At 32.5% G+C, this 23,301-nt stretch overlaps 1 protein-coding gene across 5 annotated transcripts in view; it reads right to left on the bottom strand.

Moving 5' to 3' along the window:
• LOC114328206 (rho guanine nucleotide exchange factor 11) overlaps positions 1 to 23,301 on the bottom strand; it is a 767,005-nt gene that overhangs the window by 346,266 nt on the left and 397,438 nt on the right. The window lies entirely within an intron of this gene.

The raw sequence follows: 23,301 nt of genomic DNA, 5'->3' as shown, positions 1-23,301 counted from the left end.
GAACGAAATTATGTCAAATTGTGACGAGGGCAATACAAATCGGTAATCTTAACAGGTCTAGTGTAATTCGGTAAGATTATTTCATGAAAAAAATTATTCAAAACAAAAATGTAATTGTGATTTATTTTATTTATGTACAAATTAGTACAACACACAATTATTGTTATCACAGTTTAATGCTAAAAGATCAATTAATTCACTCTCGAATTTAGACGTTTTCATTTTTGCAACACACTCCCGACACTAAATTTTGAATGCGCAACGATAACGACCAATGACGGCAAATGCGCGATGATAACTGTCATTCATCTGCGCAAAGGACTAAAATTTTTGATGCGCCCGCCGCCGTCACCAAAATGGGATATAGAAAACAAAGCATTTTCGCCGAGTGACCCTACTGATTTATTAGCATTATATTGTGATTGCGCTACTTGACGACGATTATGACTTGTGATATTACACAAGAAATTGTAGCTACTGATATGTTTTGAACACACAACTGAATGACTGGGAAAAGAAAAGTATTTTTGAAGTGAAGAGAGATGGGTCCCATTTACAATAATTGAAAAATATTTTTAACTTATGCAGTTTTTTAATGTAAAAAACCTTGGTCGTGAAAAAATGGTTTAAAAAACATCCAGAATGGCACAAAGGACTATCACAAAAAACACGTTAAAAAAGATTGATCATGGTAAGGTTAAAAAAAAAGAATGTGTGTGTACTTTGTACGCACGTAAGAAGTTATACTTCTATTATTATGATTTCAACGAAATTAATATACTTAACAGGTTATTTGTATTTTATTTAAATATTAAACAAACTTTCTTTACCTACCACTTTTAAAAAAATTTTATTAAAACGATACCAAAAATATAAAAAAAAAAGAATATGAATCGTCCGGGATTTGAACCCGGGACCTCTTGATCTCCGGTCACACGCTCTACCACTGAGCTATATACCTTTTGCTTTGACAGGATACAAGATTTCTCATACATACTAACAAATTTAGTAGACCAAGTAGTGAAGTGTACAAAAATACTTTAAATATACTTACTATTATTATAAAAAAATATCTTATTCCCAAGGAAGACAAATCCAAAGACACAAAAATTATAATAAATAATACATTTACTAAGAACACTAATATATCATTTTATATGATATAATATGACTTATTTGCGCTGACAGCGCTGATACATACATATTTTGGAAGATTAGCAACGAAATACATACTGTCTGTGTGCGCATGCGGCCGGCATTATAAAATTTCACTCTCGATCGTAAAGAAGTATAACTTCAAAAACCTTATCATTTGAAGCCGACGTCGTCGGCAAAATGCATTCTGCGGCAAAATCCAACTGCAACAATTAAAATATTTGGGACAAGTAGTGAAGTCAGACGTAGCTAATATGTAGGGACTCCATTCAAGAGAAGGTAGAAGGCCGAAAACCACGACGAAAATCTCTAACAAAGTGGATTGACCAGATCATAGGAAATATACACGATGTAATAGCTGGGGGCTGATTATCGGAGAATAGACCATTTTTGGGAAAAGTTATTTACCAGCAATTTTATTGCTGAAATCGAATTATAAGATCCTATATATTAATAATATAGGTACGCAAAGTCCTCAGATAGTGTGCTACTTTTTTTATAAACAAAATGGCGCCCGAAAATCGTGTTTTTTTCAATCATTTCTCTATAACTCCGAACATTTTAACCTTAACAACAAAAACACCCAAATAAAAATTAACCGTGATTAAATTCTGCATAGAGACGTGTTTTCCCGATCTGCTCCGACGAAAATTTTCCTCGGAAAATGCGGGCTTCCCAACAAAATCTTTAATTTTCAAATAAAGTTTTAGATAAGTAATTATCTACCAATAATTAAATAATTTGGTGACTTAAAACCCTTCTTGGTTTAGATTATAGTTCCAGAAGCTGGTGAAAATTAAACGAATATTTTAGCAACAATTCAATTGTTAATTAATAATTTACGGTCGCAATAATAACAAAAATAATTATGATACACTGATCAAACTTTGAAATCTTATAAAGATAAGATTTGTCGACAAAATATAAATTTTTTATTTTTTTGCATAATCTGTAAATGTTTAAAAAAAATAGTTATAAACAAATTAACGTTTCTCAGAAAGTGTTTATTATATTATAATTTTAAAAAATAGCTAAAATGCGCATTTCAAATATCTTGAAAATTAATGCTTTAAAACGTTTTTGCAACCATTTGCAAAAAAGTTATGAAACAGCAAAGTAAACATACGATTACTACGGTGTTTATAATTTTTTTTAATTCTTTCAAAGCGTAGTAGTGTTTAAAGTACAAGCTAATTATTTACAAAAAAATATCGATTATCAGTTTAATGGTTATATTTTAATTAAAGATTATAAATATATTTTTTTTGTAATTTACACGCGCGAAAGTCGACTAATACAGTACTGTAGCTAAAATGTTCACTCGGAGCGACGATCGGCCGCGCGACCTACACTGTTAATAAATAATGTATGCTGCGTGTCAGTCGCTTCGAGTGAACATTTTAGCTCCGACTCTGTATCAGGCCTACTTTTGCGCTAAAAATTACAAAAAAAAGTATTTTTAATCTTTGATTAAAATATAACCATTACACTAATTTTTGACATTCTTTGTGAGTAATTAGATTGTACCATAGACTCACTTTTAAGCTTTGAAACAATTAAAACAAATTATAAACAACGGAGAAATCGTATATTTACTTTGCTATTTCATAACTTTTTTGCAAATGGTTGGAAATTTTTTTAAAGCATTCATTAAGGACCAATAAAATACGCATTTTAAGTATTTTTTAAAATTAGAATAAACAATTTCTGAGAAATGTTAATTTGTTTATAACAATTTTTTTTTAATATTTAAAGATTATGCAAAAAAATGAAAAAATTATATTTTGTCGACAAAATATTAAATAGGCATCACACCTTTATAATCTTTTTAAGTTTGATCAATGTCTCATGATTATTTTGGTTGTTATTGCGACTGTAAATTGTTAATTAACAATTGACTTGTTGCTAAAATATTCGTTTCATTTTCACCGGCTTCTGAATTTATAATCTATACTAAGAAAGCTTTTATTTCACCAAGCTATATAATTATTGATAAATAATTACTGGCCCAAAAAATGTATTTGAAAATTCGAGATTTTGTTGGGAAAACCCACATTTTCCGAGGAAAATTTTCGTCGGAGCAAATCGGGAAAAACATGCCTCTATGTAGAATTAAATTGGGGTGAATTTTTATTTGAGTGTTTTTGGTGTAAAGTTAAAATCTTCGGAGTTATAGAGCAATAATTGAAAAAAATACGATTTGTCGGCGCCATTTTGTTTATAAAAAAAGTAGCTCACTATATGCGGACTTTGCATACCTATATTAATAATATATAGGACCTTATAATTCGATTCCAGCAATAAAATTGCTGGTAAATAACCTTTCTTTGTACTTTATTAATTAGACCAGCGTATTATAACTATTTTTTTTTCAAAATTTAAAGATTATGCAAAAAAAAGAAAAATTTATATTTTGTCGATAAAATATTAAATAAGCATCTCATCTTTATAATCTTTATAAGTTTTATCAATGTATCATGATTATGTTGGTTATTATTGCGATCGTAAGTTGTTAATTAACAATTGAATTGTTGCTAAAATATTCGTTTAATTTTCACCGGCTTCTGGAATTACAATTTATACCAAGAAAGCTTTGATGTCACTAAGTTATTTAATTATTGATTAATAATTACTTACCTAAAACTTTATTTGAAAATTAGAGTTTTTGTTAGGAAAACCCGCATTTTCCGAGGAAAATTTTCGTCGGAGCAAATCGTGAAAAACATATCTCTATGCAGAATTTAATTGCGGTGAATTTTTATTTGGGTGTTTTTGTTGTAAATTTAAAATCTTCGGAGTTATAGAGCAATAATTGAAAAAAATACGATTTGTCGGCGCCATTTTGTTTATAAAAAAAGTAGCACACTATCTGCGGACTTTGCATACCTATATTATTAATATATATATAGGATCTTATAATTCGATTCCAGCAATAAAATTGCTGGTAAATAACTTTTCCATGAATTTTGCTAATTAGCCCAGAGTATAATAGAAACGATCCGTATGTCACACATACATCTACACTGAAGAGAAGGAATTATTATGGTCAACAAACACTCACAGGCTGTAAAGCCTTGTTCCAGTTTATTAGAGAAACTACGTTTCCTCATAAAGTAAAACTTATAATATAGACATACACAAATATTATTTATTTTTACTTTCTCAGACTGTAATAAAACGACTCGTGTATTTTGTATACTATAAAGTGGGAAAATTAACTAGATCTTAACACTAACGAATAATCCATCACTAATATAAATTTAGAGAAATTAACAGGAAAGTTGTTAATGAACGACAATGGTCGTAAAACTGATTATTTATTGAGCAGTTACAGCTGCAGTTGCATATACATTTGTTATTGGTTTATTAAATAAACAACTTTTAGTTCATGTAATTAAATTTAATTTGTGTTCAGATTACTAGACTTGTAGGTAAATAGAAAACATTAGATAATCAGGTGTTTCTGTTGCGTGGAAAGTTGCCGCGATTGTGGTTTATTTAGGAGAATATGTAATCGGTTTGTTCCAACATGAACTTTTGGACGGCCCAGAAACCGTCACGAAACTACTTGTACCGTTTGTTGTGCGCATGTTCGTAATTGTATCGCCCAGTTATCGTCCCATGACGGTAATCATATATTTGTCATTTTTGTTGGTGACAGCTTGTGTGCTTTTAGTCGATCAAAGGCTCAAAAAATTTAAAGAATTAAATCCTAGTGCTCAAGTCAGTCCAACCAGCACATTATGCATTTACCCGATTACTGAAATGATCATCACGAAACCGTCACCGAAAGATCACAATTCTTGTTGGAACAGTGGGAAGGACGATCCGATGACGATCATATTTTTGTTGGAACGGATTTTCTTTACTGCGCAGGAGCGTTACCGTTTCGTGACGGTTCTCGGTCGTGTTGGAACAAACCTAATGGCAAACCTAAAACGACCGCGGTAGAGTGACATCTTGCGGGTGTCGGACTCTACGACTTTGTTATTACAAAACACTTATGCCCCATTTCACCAACGATACCTAAACAGTTGCCTTATTAAGTAATTCTTATCGATAGGAACTTCCTAAGTCAATACTTAAGAACAATAGCGTTTCACAACTAAAAGAACTGCTTATTTAGGAAATTCTTTCCTAGGTATTAATTCGGGTACGTTTGAACTATTTTTGATAAATAAAAAGAAGAATAAGATGACATTACCTTACTTTTTCGATTATTTGTCATTATTGTTTGTTTGCCAAGTAGGTTTCAGTTTTGTACTGTATAGTAGTTTTATTTAGTAGTTAGTTATTTGTGAATTAGGTTTGTTAAGTTTTGTATGTTATTTGTATATTGTACAGTGAAATTGAGGAAAAGAAAAGAGTTGTAAATTTCACAATGTCGAAAAATTAAAGTTAGTTGAATTGTCATTAATGAAATAATTTTAAAATAAATATGTTGAAAATTACTTCTTTTATTTTTAATTTTTAATGACACACTTTTAGTGGAGTCACTGAAGGTTTTCACCTCCGATTTAGTTGAACCTCCATCGATTTTCATGAAAATTGGTGAGTAATTAGAGGATACCCCAAGGAACAAAGGTGACATAATGCCAACTTGCGCTTTTACCCTGGGGGTGGATGCCACCCCTTCTCGTGGGTGAAAATTATTTTATTAAAACTAATACCATAAATCGATAGAGGGACAAATTATGAGCAAAATTTGTTATATCAAGTTATTAATAAAAATCAACACTTTTTGAGTTATTAAAGACCAAAGATTTTATTTTTTCGTAAAAAATGCATGATTTAAATCGGGTTTTCACGTATAACTCAAAAACTATAAGCTTTTACAAAATAGTTATAATTACTGAAATTGATGATAATAAAAAACTGAATACATTTCTTACTTAAAGAACTAAACTAATGTTAGTTCAAAGTGAGTTATTGGCAATTGAATGTGTATATTTTTCGACGAGTACTCAAATCTAAGTATTCAAGCTTAAATAACGGGAAAACGATGCAATGTATAAAATATGCCTGCTAATTATTTGTCAATGTACTTCAAAATACCTATTAAATGAGCTTTAGAACAAGTTAATAGCGTCAAAATTAAGCAAGTTATGATGAAAATAAAAGAACCCCTTCGAATTTTTTAGGAAAAAGTGAAAAATAAAACATACGCCATTTCCACAAAAATTTAAATTTATAATATTCCTTACAATAACTTCTTTATATTAGCATAAGTAATGATTTCAATAATTTTGACCGGTTTGGAATGCATATTTTTGAAAAAAAGATATAATTTGGAAAAATCATAATTTTTAAAATTATTGTAATTTTCATATTCTTTTGATAACAACTCCAAAAATACTCAATATACGTAAAAAATGATAAATACCCAAATTTTAGTTTATTCTGTGTCAAATATTTCGCCTTTACTATTTCCATAGGGTAATAAATAACCGAAATAGAAACGTTTAAATCTTAAATTTTGCTGTGAAAACCATGCAATCGGGGTCATTTACCCTTTGATTTTTAAAAAAGTGACGGATCTAAAAGATTAAATTCAATGTGGTTAAATAGCACTTGGAATTAACTTCCAAACGGTTTTTAGATAAACCTGATATCTTAAAAATAAACAGAGTTATTAAAAAAAAACAATAACATTTTTTGGAAACATTTTAACAAAATAAATTTTGAAAAAGGTTTGGTGCATAAATTTTAATGCTATCAACATATTAGGGAGCTCATTTAATAGATATTTTTAAGTACTTTGACAAATGTTAAATAAGTTTATGTTATAAAATGCATCATTTTCCCGTTATTTCAGCTTGAATACTTAGATTTTTTTACTCGCCGAAAAAAAAATATATTTAAATACCTATAACTCACTTTTAGTTAACACTAAAAGGTTTTTCTAGTAAAGGATTTATTTAATTTTTTATTAGCTTCAATTTTGGTAATATTAACTTTTTTGCAAAAACTTATAGTTTTTGAGTTAAAGATGAAAAATCGGTTAAAAACATGCATTTTTCTCAAGAAAAAATAAAATCTTTGATCTTAAATAACTCAAAAAGTTTTGATTTATTTTAATAACTTTATATAACAAATTTTGCTTAGAATTTGTCCCTCTATCGAATTATGGGGTTATTTTCAATAAAATAATTTTCACCCCCGAGAAGGGGTGGCATTCACCCCCAGGGTGAAAGCGCAAGTTGGCACCATGTCACCTTTGTTCCTTGAGATATCCTCTAACCACTCACCAATTTTCATGCAAATCTATGGAGGTTCAACGAAATCGGAGGTAATAGCTCATATCCACCTCCATTGACTGCACTATTTTAGTGATATCATGAATGGGTTTTTGAAACACAACACTAGTTTGTTAGGTAGTAGGTAGACTACGTAATTATGTCAATAGACGTGTAAAAAACTCCCAATGGATTTTCTATATTTTCCAACACATATTATATTAATAATATAAAAGAAAATACAAATTTACAACTAATATACCTAATATTACAGAATAACAGAAAAATTAAGGTAAGAAGCAAATTATTGACAAACGTCACAAGTACATTAGTCAAAATTGTAAAAATATAACTTGACTGTCAACGATAAGTAATACCTAAAGTTTAGGGAGATCGAAAACCGTATCCTACCGTAAGGTAATGCTTAAGCGGTTTAGGCAATTCTTATCGTATGGTGAAATCCGTTTGAGACTTAGGAAATACCTAAACCCACTTAGGTAATTCTTAAATGTTTAGGTATCGTTGATGAAATCGGGCATGAATTTTCATGAATGGGCATGAATGAAAGATTGTCGACAAATGTTCGACAAATTTACAGCAGAGTTTCGTTAGTCCGACAACGTAAATATGTTAATGACGCGGGACGCGGAAATACGTCCAACTTGCACTCTGAAATTTTTCAGAAAGTGGTAGACTCGATCAAACGAAGCAGTTAAGACCATTTTTAAGACTTTTGTAATCATCTTCCAAAAAGAACGATGCACTGTGGACTATAATCAAATCTGAAATTTCCGAAAACCCTTTTTTGTGCCTTTCAAGGAAAGAAAGAAAATAATTAAAACGTAAAATTTTGTTTACAATTAAGTGTAAATAGTAGGTGGTCTGATAAGTTTTTTTTGTTTTATTAATTTTATTGTGCTTTATTTATTTATTTATTTTAATTATTTATTAATTTAATCAATATTATTTCTACAATTTTTTATTTTGTTATTTCTTTGTTTGTTCTGTCCTGGGGCAGCTAGTGGGGGAGGACATTTTACATCCAACCTCGCTGACTACCTTCCTTTTTAACCTGGAGTAAATGGGTATGAGTGCGAGTGTCAATCGATGAATGTATGAATTATTGGTGTTACTCGTAATTGCCAACTGGTTCTGTTTTGCTAGTTCCATCGTAGATGGGGGGCACACTGGTCGACCAGCCCGCACATTGGTTGCGCGTGGACGGTCGTTTCACCGGCCGGTCTGGCGCAGGGCTTGTGCGGAAGGGGGGAGCGGGAGGCCACCCAATCTATTGTTAAGATAATTATTTTATTTTATCTGATATAGGGTCGGTACTTAATGTCTCGATTAAAACCCGGTTGATTAATCGGGGTTTAATCGGGACCTCTTTAGGGTCTCTTGCGTTGTAATAAATGCAATTATAATTATTTTTATCATCATCATCATCATCATCATTGGCTCGACAGCCCTTTCTGGGTCTTGGCCTGTTCCAGGATTCTTCTCCACTCTGATCTGTTTCGTGCTTTTTTTCTCCAGTTTTTTATTTTTAAGGTTTTTATATCATTTTCTATTTGTTCTAAATATCTCAGCTTCGGTCTTCCTCTTGTTCTTTTTCCTACTGGCATCTGTTTGAATATTTTGTTTGGTATTTCGCCTTCTTCCATTCTTTCTACATGTCCCATCCAACGCAGCCGTCCTATTTTAATGAATGTTATGATATCCGGATCCTGGTATATTTCGTATAGTTCACAGTTGTACCTTCTTCGCCAAATTCCATTTTCTTTTGTGCCCTTATATATGTGTCGCAAGATTTTTCTTTCAAAGGTGGCTAGCAATGTTTCCTCTCTTTTAGTGAGTGTCCAGGTTTCTGAGCCGTATGTGAGTACCGGTCTTATTAAGGTTTTGTATATTTGGCATTTTGTTTTCCTTGCGACGTTGTCTGATCTTAGTTGCCGAATTAAGCCATGGTAACTTTTATTGGCAATAAATATTCGCCTCTTCACTTCCTCTGCTACGTTATTATCAGATGTGACTAGGGATCCCAAGTATGTAAAGTTTTTTACCCCCTCAATGTTGTATTCTCCTATTGTTATATTTTGTGGCTGCCTTATTTCTGTGTTTTTACTTACCTGCATATATTTTGTTTTGTTCTGGTTGATTTTAAGGCCACTATTTTGTGCAGCTCGTTCTATTTGATTGAATGCCTCTATCACTTCTCTTCTTGATCTTGCGATTATGTCAACATCATCTGCAAATGCTAGTATTTGCACGCTTTTATTAATGATTGTTCCTCGAGTATTGACTGTTGTGTCCCTCATTATTTTCTCGAGTACGATGTTGAACAAGATGCATGATAGAGCGTCTCCCTGGCGTAGTCCCTTTTTCACATCTATTGTTTCGGTTAGTTCGTTTTGTATCCGGATTTTACTTTCTACTTTTAGAGATTCTTTTATCAGTTCTATTAGTTGTGTTGGTATATTAAATTCTTTCATTGCTTTTATTAAGAATTCTCGGTTTATATTGTCATATGCGCTTTCGAAGTCTATGAAGAGATGATGTGTGTCGATGTTATGTTCACTTGTTTTTTCGAGGATCTGTCGCAGAACAAATATCTGGTCTATTGTTGACTTCTGTCTACAGAAGCCACTTTGGTACCTGCCAACTATTTTTTCAGTTTTTTCATAAATGACGTTGGACATTATTTTGTATGCTGCATTCAGCAGCGTGATTCCACGGTAGTTTCCACATTCTAACTGATTCCCTTTTTTATGTAATGGTACAATAATACCACTATTCCACTCCGCTGGTAGCTGTTTATTTGACCATATCTTTGTTATCAATTCATGTACTTATTGTTTTCTGTAGTGCGTCTCCTCCTTCCTTCAGTAATTCCGATACTACTTGATCCGATCCCGGTGATTTATTGTTCTTTAATTTGTCTACTGCTGTTCTAATCTCGGCTATTGTTGGTGGACTCTTTTCTCTGGTGTCTGCTTGGTCTAATGGTATATCAGGTATAATTATTTTTATACTTATTTATAATTATAATAATACTTGTTATTGCATTTATTTCAACGCAAAGACCCTAAAGAGGTCCCGATTAAACCCCGGTTAGCTAACCGCGGTTTAATCGAGACATAAAGTAGCGGGCCTTAGTCTCCTTGTAGCCCAATACACCGAGTAAAGCGATTTTCCAACTTCTTTATGCCGTCAGAATAATACGATTCTGGAAGCTCTGCAAAATAGGCGTTTGTTTTGTCAATTATCTCTTCGTTCGAGCTAATTTTTTTCATCAAGGGGCCTACATCCGGAGAATAAGTCGGATGAGAAAGCAATTCGAAGCCCAAAAGATAAACCTTTGGCATTGACATAAAGCTCCTGTGGGCCGGTGCATTGTCTTGGCTAAACAACACTTTTTCTTCTATGGGGTCGTTTCACAGTAAGTTCCTGCTTCAATCTGTCCAATAACGCAGACGAAACGGCGCATTGTCGTATTTCATCCTTCTTCGTCGATTAGTAGAACATTAGTAGCAAAATATTAGTTCTAGAAAGTATAAGATTTTTTAGGCATATATGTCAAATTTTAGCGCGATATGGCCATTAGTATATTTTTTACATCTGCATAAAGTTGACATGTTTGGAAAAATGACCCATTATGAGAAGGTGAATTGTCAGAGGCCATAACACTTAGTAAAGATCTTCTTCTTCTTCTTCTTCTTCATGTGCCTTGTCCGTTGCGGACGTTAGCTATCATCAGCGCAATTTTAATTTTGTTTGCGGCGTTTCTGAATAACTCCATCGATGTAAAGAGCACACTCATATTTTAAATAAGTTTCGAATATGAAAAAATATCCTGCCAATTGGGTGCCGGGTTTGCTGACCATTGACCAAGACATGATCTTGTGACCACTTCTCAGCACTGTTTGAACTTTATGAAGGGCAATCTGCCGGATTTTTGGGGTCGATTGGTAAATTGTTTGTTGATGAAACCTGGAACCACTAATACACATCAGAGAACAGAATAAGGCCCGTCAGGGGACTAAAGTCGACAAAAGTACCCCAAAGAAGCCAAGAGTAGATCAATGGTCGAAAAGGCCGTTTGCCATTGTATTTTGGGAGTGCAATAGAATAATTTTTATTGACTATCTTGAAAACGGTAAAACTGTTTAGAGCCAATGTTATTGTCCATTATTGGACAAACTGAAGCTGGAACTCAGTGAGAAATGGCCCATATACAGGATAAACAAGCGTTGTTTCTACCAGCAAATGCACTCACTCACAAGAGAGTTATGACAATGGCAAAAATTCATGAGTTGGGCTTCAAATTGTTCTCATCCGGCTTATTCTCCTGATTTGGCCCCCTCCGATTATTACGTGTTCCCAAATCGGAAAAGATGGCTTGTAATTAAAAAAAAAACTGCTCAAACGAAGACATAATTTTCGAAACATTGAAGAGTTACCAGAATTGTATTATTCGGACGGCATAAAGAAGTTGAAAAATCGTTGAAATCGTTGTATTGAAGGAAAACGAGACTATAACGAATAAAATAAAAATAATTTTCTTAAAAAACATGTTTTTCATTTCAGGGGTTACTTATCAGACCATCTATGCTTTGTTTTTAAACCAGGAGGAATAAACTAAAAAGACGGATTCACACCCAAAATACCCCCAAAATAATACATCTTCTTTTTTGGTTGATAATATCGGCCTTCGACTGTAATCCATAAATATTAAATTATACTAATACGTCGCCAAATAGTTCTAAAAACAACTGTTTATTTATATAAAGGCAGACTAAAAATCTAAAAATTACAGGAATAATGTAGAAAACACAAAAAATAGCTGGATGTAACTTAATTAACCTATGAAATGCCAATAGTGTCAAAATTTCATAAATGTCGTTAGTGTCAAAACTTCATAACAGTGGAGTAAACTTGCCTGAGGTTGGACCAATTACAAACAAGCATTGCGAAGCAGTAAATTTGAATTTCTCCTCCTGGTTTAAAAACAGAGTATAGTATCTTCCAATTTGTCTAATATTTGTCAGCACACGCAATTTATATAACAATTGCGTATTACCCTAACCCAGGGGTCGGCAACCTTTGGAGTCGGAAGAGCCAAAAATTACAATTTACAAAATTTCAAAGTTTTTAAAGAGCCACATTTTTTTTGTCAACGATAAATAGTACTCGCATAAATAAAGTTCTTTGATAAAAAAAATTAATCTATTTATTCATAATGTATATAGTGTATTTCACATATGTATATATTTTCTTACATTTCATTTATTCAAGTAAAAAATTAAAACAAAAATATTCACTTACTACACTGACTTGTAATTCAATGACAAACAATTGAGCAAATTATCTCAATGGGAGCGTTGGCTTTGCATGGTTTTAAAAAGTTTGGATAAATCTGGCTCATAACTTGTTGTTTTAAGTTCCAAACACGAATCTAAATTTTCATTTGTTAGTCGACTTTTTAGTTTACTTTTAATTATATTCATGCAAGAGAACGTTTTCTCGCAAGAATATGTCGATCCAAAGATAGTTAGGACTCCAAATGCCAAACTTCTTTACCTCACTGTAGCACTAGCAATCTGGAAGACTATTCCATGCGTCGAATATAAATAAGTCCCTCAATTCGCGGCATTTCTTTCAAAGCTGTCCACTTTTATTGCGTTACGTACAAACATTTCTTTACCTCCAACTTTTCCAACTTGCTTTTCAATTCTGTAAATTTTCCACTCCACACAGCTTTACTTTTTAAATCGATCAATTGCATTTCTAAAGATCCAGTATCAATTATTCCAAATGGCTCAACGTGGATTTCGTTACTATTTGTGTTGAGAGGATTTACTATGAATGCTAGAGTGGTTCTGTTGGTTTTGAATTGTTCAAATCTGCCAGCAAATTCATCTTTAATTTTTTTTGTAACTGTGCTGAAGTAATTCGTGTCAACAGTTGCGCTGGTTTTATCGCGATATTTTGGTATTTATGTATTTATTTTGGTAAAGTAAATAATATTTGCGTGTGAAACTAAAGAGCCGCAGCTTCACATCCAAAGAGCCGCATGCGGCTCGCGAGCCGCAGGTTGCCGACCCCTGCCCTAACCTTTTTGGTAAATATTAGGCATAACAAGAAACAAGAAACGTGAACTAAGAAACAAATAAATTGTGAAGAAACATGTGATTTCATGTGACATACTAATCCAAGAAACAAAAATAAAATTTGTATAGTCGACAATGGAAAGTTATGACGAGGTCGTTGCTGTCGTGGCAACTCTTTTATTACTGTCTAAGGGAGGCCGCACATCAAAGAAACGTGAAACATAAAACATGAAACGTGAAACATGAAACAAATAAATTGTGAAGAAGGAAACCGTTTCATGTTATGTATATATTAATCAAAGCAACAAAAATAAAATTTGTATAGTCAACAATGGACAGTGAGGTTGTTGCTGTTGTGGCAACTTTTTTATTACTGCCCTAAATCATAACCATAGTACATATTTGGTTACAAACGAATTAAATAATCATCTTGCCAAATTTAAATCATTTTATAAAATGAGTATTCAAACATTTACATTGTTTTATTGTGGGTCCTGGTTTAAAGAAAAACAATATTTTCTTGTATTATTGTCTATTCGAGTACCTCTCCACTCCAGGTTATAATTGTACAGATCTTCGTTCTACTTCACCGTAGAAATCAATGCAATATTAAATTCTTGGTCGGCATTCATTTTACGCACGTCCAAATTGTCCAAAACAATGAAACTGAAACCGAAAAATAGAACACCAGCTATTTCATGAAACACGTTTCAAGAAGATAAAAATGTTTCATGGGCATGAATCACACTCGTTTCATAAATGGGCGGACGCCTATTTGTTTAGTAGTGTTTTATTTCCATGAAACGTGTTTCACGTTTCATGTTTCTTTGGTGTGCGGCCTCCCGAAGATAAAAATGTTTCATGAGCATGCATCACACTCGTTTCATTGGTAAGCGGACTTCTATTTGTTTAGAAGTGTTTTATTTTCATGAAACGTGTTTCACGTTTCATGTTTTATGATTTACGTTTCATGTTTCTTTGGTGTGCGGCTTCCCTTATTATAGTGGTTTCTATCTCTTGTAACGATTATTCGAATTGAATTAAAAAAAATTATTCTATAAACTTAAAATTTCTTATTAACCCATTAAAAAAGTTAAGGTAGTAAAGTAATCGGAATAGATTTTAAACTTTCGAAGTATTCTTCGGATCCTTTAATCGGTTCTATTGTAGGCGCCTAGCGTGCTTCCCTTCTTTGGACGATTAGACTATTCCCGTAAACTTCAGAATTCCACAATTTAATTTAGAAGCAAAAAAGGTGAACGTGGACTGAAAGTTTATTTTCGTATCGAACAGAGCGAGAGAGAAAAAGTATAGGGAGGAAACGAGCAAGAAAATAGATGCACGGAAAAGTCGGGATTTTGAATGATGTTGCCAAATCTCCAACTGTGAGCTGATTGGTTACAAATACGTAATTTTATGTAATTGCATTCTGAATGGGTGTCAGAGATACAGATGAGTTAACTCTGATTTCAAAAAAATTAGTTACTAAAAACTAAAAAACACATAGATGAATCGGTAAACAATAAATACGCAGAAAAAAATGCACACAACCCTTTGTTCACTAAGAAACGCATTAATTAATGTATAAAGTTTCCGAGTATCTTCCGATATAAAGACGGTTTCCGAGTCTTTTACCATCCTCTGACACGTGTTTCTAGGTTTACCCGTTATCAAAGAGGCTTTGTAAGAAGACCGAATTGAATCAAAACTGGTTGGCAAATATATTTAAATATTCTACCAACGTATGCTTGTGAAGAAAAAAAGTACTGTTCTGCACTTTTTCTTGACGTCAGTCAGGCTTTTGATAAAGTCTGGCACGAAGGGTTGCTCTTCAAAATAAAAATGAACGTTCCTGATTCAATGTTTACTATACTAAAATCATATTTAGAAGAAAGGTACTACCGTGTCACGTGTCAAGCATGAAGCAGATACATCAAAAATCTACCCTATACGATCTGGAGTCCCTCAAGGTAATGTTCTGGGTCCTATATTATATCTAATATTTACACACGACATACCAACAAACGAAAATGTAACGACTACAACATTCGCAGATGACATAGCTATGTGAGTCACAGATGAAAATCCCGCAACAGCTACCGAATCTCTTCAAAGGCATTTAGGAACATTGAAAAGTGGACAAAGAAATGGCGAATAAAGATCAATGAATCAAAATCACAACATATCATATTTACAAAATTTCGTAAAATATCGCCTAATATAGAAATAAATAACAAAGCAATTCCACAAGCAGAAAGCGTTAAATACTTTGGTATGCACCTGAACAAAACTTTGACATGGGGAACACATATACAGTCGGAAAAATGAAATAATACCCATGAACGAACATATAAAACACGCTGTATTTTCGTGTCACCGTGTCACAAAGAAAACTGCCCAGCGCAATTACATGTAATAATAATTATTACATGTACTTGCGCTGGTCAATTTTTTGTATGACACGGTGACAGGAAAATACAGCGTGTTTTATATATTCGTTCATGGGTATTCTTTCATTTTTCCGACTGTATATGTGTTCTCCATGTCAAAGTTTTGTCCAGGTGGATACCAAAGTATTTAACGCTTTCTGCTTGTGGAATTGCTTTGTTATTTATTTCTATATTAGGCGATATTTTACGAAATTTTATAAATATGATATGTTGTGATTTTGATTCATTGATCTTTATTCGCCATTTCTTTGTCCACTTTTCAATGTTCCTAAATGCCGCAAGGAAATAGCTTCAGAACAACGCTAGGAATCTATTCCACTAAAGCATCAGCAGTTTATCTACTCGTATATAAACCGCTATCAATTTGTACTCTGTACCGAGTATACGTGAAACGAAACAAAAATAGACGGTTTCGTTTTGATTCAATTCGAGTCTTTTACCATCCTCTGAAACGCGTTTCTAGGTTTACCCGTTATCAAAGAGGCTTTGTGAGAAGAATGAATTGAATCAAAACGCAAAAATATATATAAATATTCTATCAACGTATGTCTTTAGCATTAACATTAAATATACTGCTTAACAAAATCAGGGAGCATTTCGATAGGTGATGTATCTTTCATGCATTGCATACTGAGCATTGGGCATAGAGGACGCCCCTAAATATATTTTAGGACTAAAAATTAATCTCCATCTTTAGTTGTCACTAGTTCATTGGTTAGATAAGAGGCAATTTCAAATTATGTGTAATTCTTACCGTCAAACTGCAAGCAAATTCATACATACCTGAAACAAAACAAATATATTTAAAACATTTTAAATCACAAGTATCACTTATAGCTTATAAAGAAACTTCATCATTATAGATTAACAGTGATGCGCGTGCTAATAACCGGCAAAATATGGAAAACATATTAAGTTGTGAGATAAAAGCGGATGAAACTAGTATAGGTGTGTAATTTAGTGATAGAAACGTATAGATTAGCATTGCATTACATAGTTTCCCACCTTTAGACGTCTGTAACAGGAGTATTTTATAAAATTATCCAGTCACAGTAACAATTATTATCATACTCCTCCGATACGTCTAAAGGTGGGAAACTATGTAATGTAATGTTAATTTATACGTTTATATCGACAATTTCCACCTCTACTAGTTTCATCTCTTTTTACTTCACAGTGTATTATGTTTTCCATCTTTTGTATTATTTTTCCGGTTATTGGTGCGCTCATCACTGTGTACCTACCAAATACAGAAATGTCAAGAAAACTGACTAGACTATCAGTGGTTGCTAGATGTTAACTACACTGAATTAATAAAGGTTTGTTTATAAACAAGGTGCTGTTTTGTTAGGTATTTACAGTACTAGTCAAAAGTCCCCTACCACCCTCGTATCTTTTAGTGGTTATACTTATAATATGTAATAGTGAAATTTGGAGGGAGGAAACAAACGTACGTAGACTTCTTAAATAGTCATAACAGGTGACGTAATAGTGACAGATGACGTTACAGAGTCACTGTGACCGACAATTTTAAATGGACCTTATGACAAGTGATATCTCGTTTGAAAGGTATTGAAAATATTCAATCATACTAATTTTGTTTGAGTTTAAGTTGATTTTGACGAATAAATTAAATAAATATAAAATTGTAGTTTCCCAGTCAAACAAAACATTCGGAAAAAATTCAAACGTCCGCCTATGGTTACTTGTCAAAGAAGTTGATGTTGACGTAAAAATAACTAGAGAATTGAAAAACGCCAAAACGTCTTTTTTGACAAGTAACCATAGGCGAACGTTTGAATTTTTATTAAGGGGTTACATAGGTCTGGCGGGTAACAAAAAGTGACTTTTTAAAAAAATTATATCTCGAAAACTAAAAATTATTTTTATTTATAATTGGAACATGTAATAGTATAGTACTTAAGGTACTCTTAAAAAAAATTTCAGCTAAAAATATTCATTTTTGTAGAGTTGACTGCAATTTTTCGACAACAGCTCTTTTTTTGCGGTGGGCAGCATAACTAAGTCCAGTCTTATCTGAAATCATCAAAAAATCAAAAAGTTTCTTGTAGTTTATACCTCTGGCTAGTGAATGAACGAAGGAATTTTTATTAGGTGAAGTTGTTTTTGTTTTATAAAAAAAACTACTTTAAAAATGGTCATTTTTGAAAAAATGAGAAAAATTGGGGTCGAAAATGTGTTTAAACTTATGTAAAATCTTCAAATTTAATTTTTTTTTAATTCCTTCGTTCATTCACTAGCCAGAAGTATAAACTACAAGAAACTTTTCGATTTTTTGATTTCAGATGAGACTGGACCTGCCCACTGCAAAAAAGGGCTGTTGTCAAAAAATTGCAGTCAACTCTACAAAAATAAACATTTTTGGCTGAAAATTTTTTTGAGAGTACCTTAAGTACTATACTATTACATGTTCCAATTATAAATAAAAATAATTTTTAGTTTTCGAGATATAATTTTTTTAAAAAGTCACTTTGTTACCCACAAGACCTATGTAACCCCTTAATAAAAATTCAAAGGTTCGCCTATGGTTACTTGTCAAAAAATACGTTTTGGAGTTTTTCAATTCTCTAGTTATTTTTACGTCAACGTCAACTTTTTTGACAAGTAACCAACCATAGGCGGACGTTTGAACTTTTTGCGAATGTTTTGTTTGACTGGGAAACTACAATTTTATATTTATTTAATTTATTCGTCAAAATCAACTTAAACTCAAACAAAATTAGTATTATTGAATATTTTTGAGAGTATCTTAAGTACTACACTTTTACATGTTCCAATTATAAATAAAAATAATTTTTAGTTTTCGAGATATAATTTTTTTAAAAAGTCACTTTTTTTACCCGCAAGACTTATGTAACCCCTTAATTAAATCCGAAACTACAATTTTTATTTGTATGTAATTTATTCATCAAAATCAACTTACAGATTACAAAATCAACCCAAACAAAATTATTATGATCGAATTGGAGATGTTAAGTCACAATGACGACCTCTCTTGGATTCCGGCGGAACTAAAATTGCGGCCTTTTTCTTTTTATTGCCCTGCTATAATGGGGGTTTTTAATGTCAAATCGTTCTTAAAATTGTTGTCAGTATTTTCGAAAATCAATAAAGTGCAACATTTAGTAGTCCCATCGATTAATCTGTCAGCATCAGTAGAATCAAAAAGAACGTGTTCGTCCTAAATATACTCCAAATATTCTGCAACACAACATACAAACAAGAACACTTTTGATAAAAGGTTTATAAGCTTTTAATTAAATCTTTTGTATTAAAAATTAATTATAATGATTTTAGAAAATACTGAGAACGATTTGACATTAAAAACCCCCATTATAGCATGGCAATAAAAAGAAAAAGGCCTCAATTTTAGTTCCGCCGAAATCCACGAGAGGTCGTCATTGTGACTTAACATCTCCAATAGGTAATTTCAAATGAGATATCACTTGCATTGGAAGATGATGAAGAAGATATGCAGATGATACGGTGACCATCACAAAGAAAATGATGACACATAAGAGCAACTGAAAAATTTGGGAACCACAGAGAATAGAACTGCAACCAAACTGAACACAAACCAAAGTACACCTACTCGATGACGATCTTCTAAAATTCGAAAGAAAAATAATTAGAACAATATTAGTTCTCAATGTTACGATGCATGAAAGGAGAAAGAAGAATGAAAACGAATACCGAGATTGAGAAAGAATTAAAGGGGAAGCCATAGACACATGAAGTCTCTAATCTCTCCACTCAGAATGGATGGAAAATTACTGAGACGACCACACACAGGTATGCTGAAAAAGATAAGTAACTGGGGGCTACATAGCCCAGATCCAGAAAGCTTTGGGAAGCTATTGTTGCTTCCCACACTCTTCTCACTGGTATGGTATCTTTCATCCGGTGTAAATGACCCCACCAACTCAGCTGTCTCTGTTCTGTAAACTCCAATGTGGATTGAAATTTCAGTTCGTTCTTTATATCCGACAATAATAATTATTAATTGTAATAAAAATTAAATTTTACATTTGTTTTAAGTCACTTAGGAGTAAAAAAATTATGTTTATGTATACAATTGTTGCTAAAAAAAAAATCCATCCGTGTTAAGACGCGGAAATGTCACCCTTTAACAAATAAAGGAATTCAAAATTAGTTAGAATAATGATACCTAAGTCCCATACGCAACATCATTGAAGTATTTGGGCATAACTATCTCTCTCCTCAATCCTGACCCCCCGAACGGAGTGTGGTGGTCGACGTGATGTCGTGTATTGTCCGTCTCCAAAGATTTCTGTTTCTGGTCATTTCTTTTAACTCATGCATAGGTTTTTGCCCATTCCTGTAATTTGATCGATCCATCTTGTTAGAGATCTTCCTCGTGATCTTCTGCCTTCCAAGTTTCCTTGTATAATGAGTCTTTCCGTGTTTTCTGTGTTTCCTCTTATAACATGTTCAAAGTATTTTAATTGTTGGAGATGGACTTTAGTGGAGAGTCGTTGGCTAACTTTTAGCTCTCTTAAAATTGAATTATTTGTTCTATGGTCGGTCCAAGGAATTCGTAACATTCGTCTCCAATAGATCATTTCAGTGGCGCCTATCTTTCTTCTTTCGAATTGTCTCAACGTCCAAGATTCACATCCGTAGGTCAGTATTGGGAATATTAAGCAGTTGGTCAACCTCACCTTTAACGCTCTTGAAATTTGACAGCCCTTCCATATTTTAGTAATTTTTGCTGTGGCAACTTTTGCTAGATTCATTCATATTGATATTGTTAATTTGTAACAAATCACTAATACTCAGCAGGACTAGTGTGCGTATATGTTAAGCAGTTCCGAAGCTAGTTATGTATTTCAGAATAAATTGCTAAGGAATATCGACGATACTCCTTGATTTTTAAGTTACAGTGATATCCATCGAAACCAGGGCATGGGGAATGTCGGTACGATAACAATGGAATAGCAGCAAGTCACGAAGATAAATTGACGCTATGAAATGCAAAGTGGCCTCCACAACCCACAATTTTACCAAAACGCTTTAATTACGTTAAAGTTATCCCTTACTGAAATATTTTAAGAAACCAACGCTCGAGCCACTCTGCATATGAAAATACTTAAATAAGGGATAACTTTAATGAAATAAAAGCGTTTTGGTAACATTGTCAGTTGTGGGTTAGGCCACTTTGTCAATATTCTGCCAGCTCAGCTTCATTTTACAAGAGATTTAAAAAAAATTAAACGTTTTCAAATAGTCGTATTTTCTCATCTAAGATATTAATAAAATAAAAATACAAAGGAATAATAACTATCACATGCAGAACTTTTTAAAGAAAGGCAACAGGGTGACCTTTAAATCTATGTGACTTTATTACTGCCCCAACTTACAACCCTCCTCCGCTATTAAGGTAAGAGTATCGATTGCTAATAAAGGCAAAGGAGACTATGCATAACAAGCGCTCCCGTGTGCATACAAAAATAAATGACGTTGATGTTCTAAATACCAACAGTTCTAAACGGTATACACTATACACTTTGCGAACGTTACCTTTTTGAATAATGAAATTGTGCTTTGTCTCCATCTAAAATATACTTTTTTAAATGTATATTTATTCTTTTTTGCTATAATTCTCTTGGTTTTATCTTTAGCTACTTTTTAAGCGTTTAACCGTACTGGAAAAATGTTTTCTTGCTTGATTTACTGATTTTGCACCTCAATCTTAACCGTAATCATATCTTATTGTGTGGATATGATTACGAATCAGATCGAGTTGTGGGTGTATAGAAGAAATCTGAAAATCATGGACAGAATACATAGAACGTCACAAATAAAGAGGTTCTATGAAAGATGAATAAATACATGGAAGTCTTAAAAACAATCGGTAACGGTTGTTCAACAAGTAACGGTTACTCCCCTACTTTGGTTGATAACATTCTCAACAAATTAAGGAATAAAAGAAACAGATCTCTAGCTTATATTGCGACCCCGGACAACTCCAACTCAGCAGTTATGTATAGATCTAATATCATACATAGGTTATCCTTCAGACAATATAGCAAAAATCTTAAATAACATTCCTAACTTAAAACTTTCATTTAAATGCAAAGATAACATCAAGTCAATTTTTTCTCATACTAAAGACAAAATTAAAAAAACTTCAAAAAGTGGCATTTATAAATTGTCATGTGGTGAATGCCCTGTGACCTACGTGGGTAGAACGATGCGACCTTTGGATACTCGTATCAAAGAGCATATGTCAAAGATCGATAAATCTAGCTTTGGTCATCATTTACATGCATCGAAACATAGCTTTAGTCCACAAAGAGATAGTAGGATCTTACACAACATACCTTGTAACTATACCAAAATGAATCTACTTGACGATCTAGAAATAAGTAGAGAAATGACAAGAAACCCTCAAAACTGTGTTAACACCCAGATTCAATTAAATTGTAAATTTGATCCTATTTTTAAGAAATTTCTTTAGTAATTTTGGTTTAGTATACAGTATACCCAACAATTTATGAAAGTTTTTTTGAACATTACTTTTAGGTATTCTTGAGTTTTCGTTCATTGTTTACATATTTGTAAACAAGTAAATATTTGTTATTTGTCTGAATTAATCAATAAGATTTTTAATTTTAATAACAGCTTTCGAACTCTGAGCTTATCAAATGATATTTCTCCTAGGTATGATTTCATCTAACTTCTTCTACACTTGGTCAAACTATAACAGTTTTGTTTTTTGGAAGAATTTTGATAACTTTTAATATACACGTTAACATTTCACTTCAATAGTAATAATAGAAAATTTTTTTGAAAATTTAACTTTAAAATTTAGTATCTTAACTTTAATTTCATTTAACCTATACATGGCTTTTGAGTCATTTTCAATTTTTAATTAATATTTATGAACATAGAGGTCGCATAAGATTGTAGTTCCTTCTTTATCATTTTAATAAATGACAGTCTTCCTCAGCTGATCTGCTGTTCACGTGGGCTCAAAATGGTTTGACTCAGCCATGTTGTCTTACTAATTAATAAAAGAATTTAGATGTGATTTTATTCACTTTAAAGGGTTATTACACCCTATATCTGTGGCTTTTGCCCAGTATCCATGTTTTTTATTGTGTTGTTTAGCAATTGCTCTTCTATGAAGGTTTTATAAGAGGACGTAAGTTTTTCACTTATTTTTTATATTAAAAATCTTATCTTAAATATGTCCTTTTAGGAAGCTCTGATGATGACACGTTATGTGTCGAAAGTACTTAGCTAATAATAAAATATTTTTTACACACTATCAAGTTTTTTTGAAAACATACACCTGTTTGCCAT

This window comes from Diabrotica virgifera, chromosome 1 (assembly GCF_917563875.1).
Source record: "Diabrotica virgifera virgifera chromosome 1, PGI_DIABVI_V3a".
NCBI classification, from domain to species: Eukaryota; Metazoa; Arthropoda; class Insecta; order Coleoptera; family Chrysomelidae; genus Diabrotica; species Diabrotica virgifera.
The sequence above is the reverse complement of the archived record's forward strand: the minus strand, read 5'-3'. Positions and strand labels throughout refer to the sequence as shown.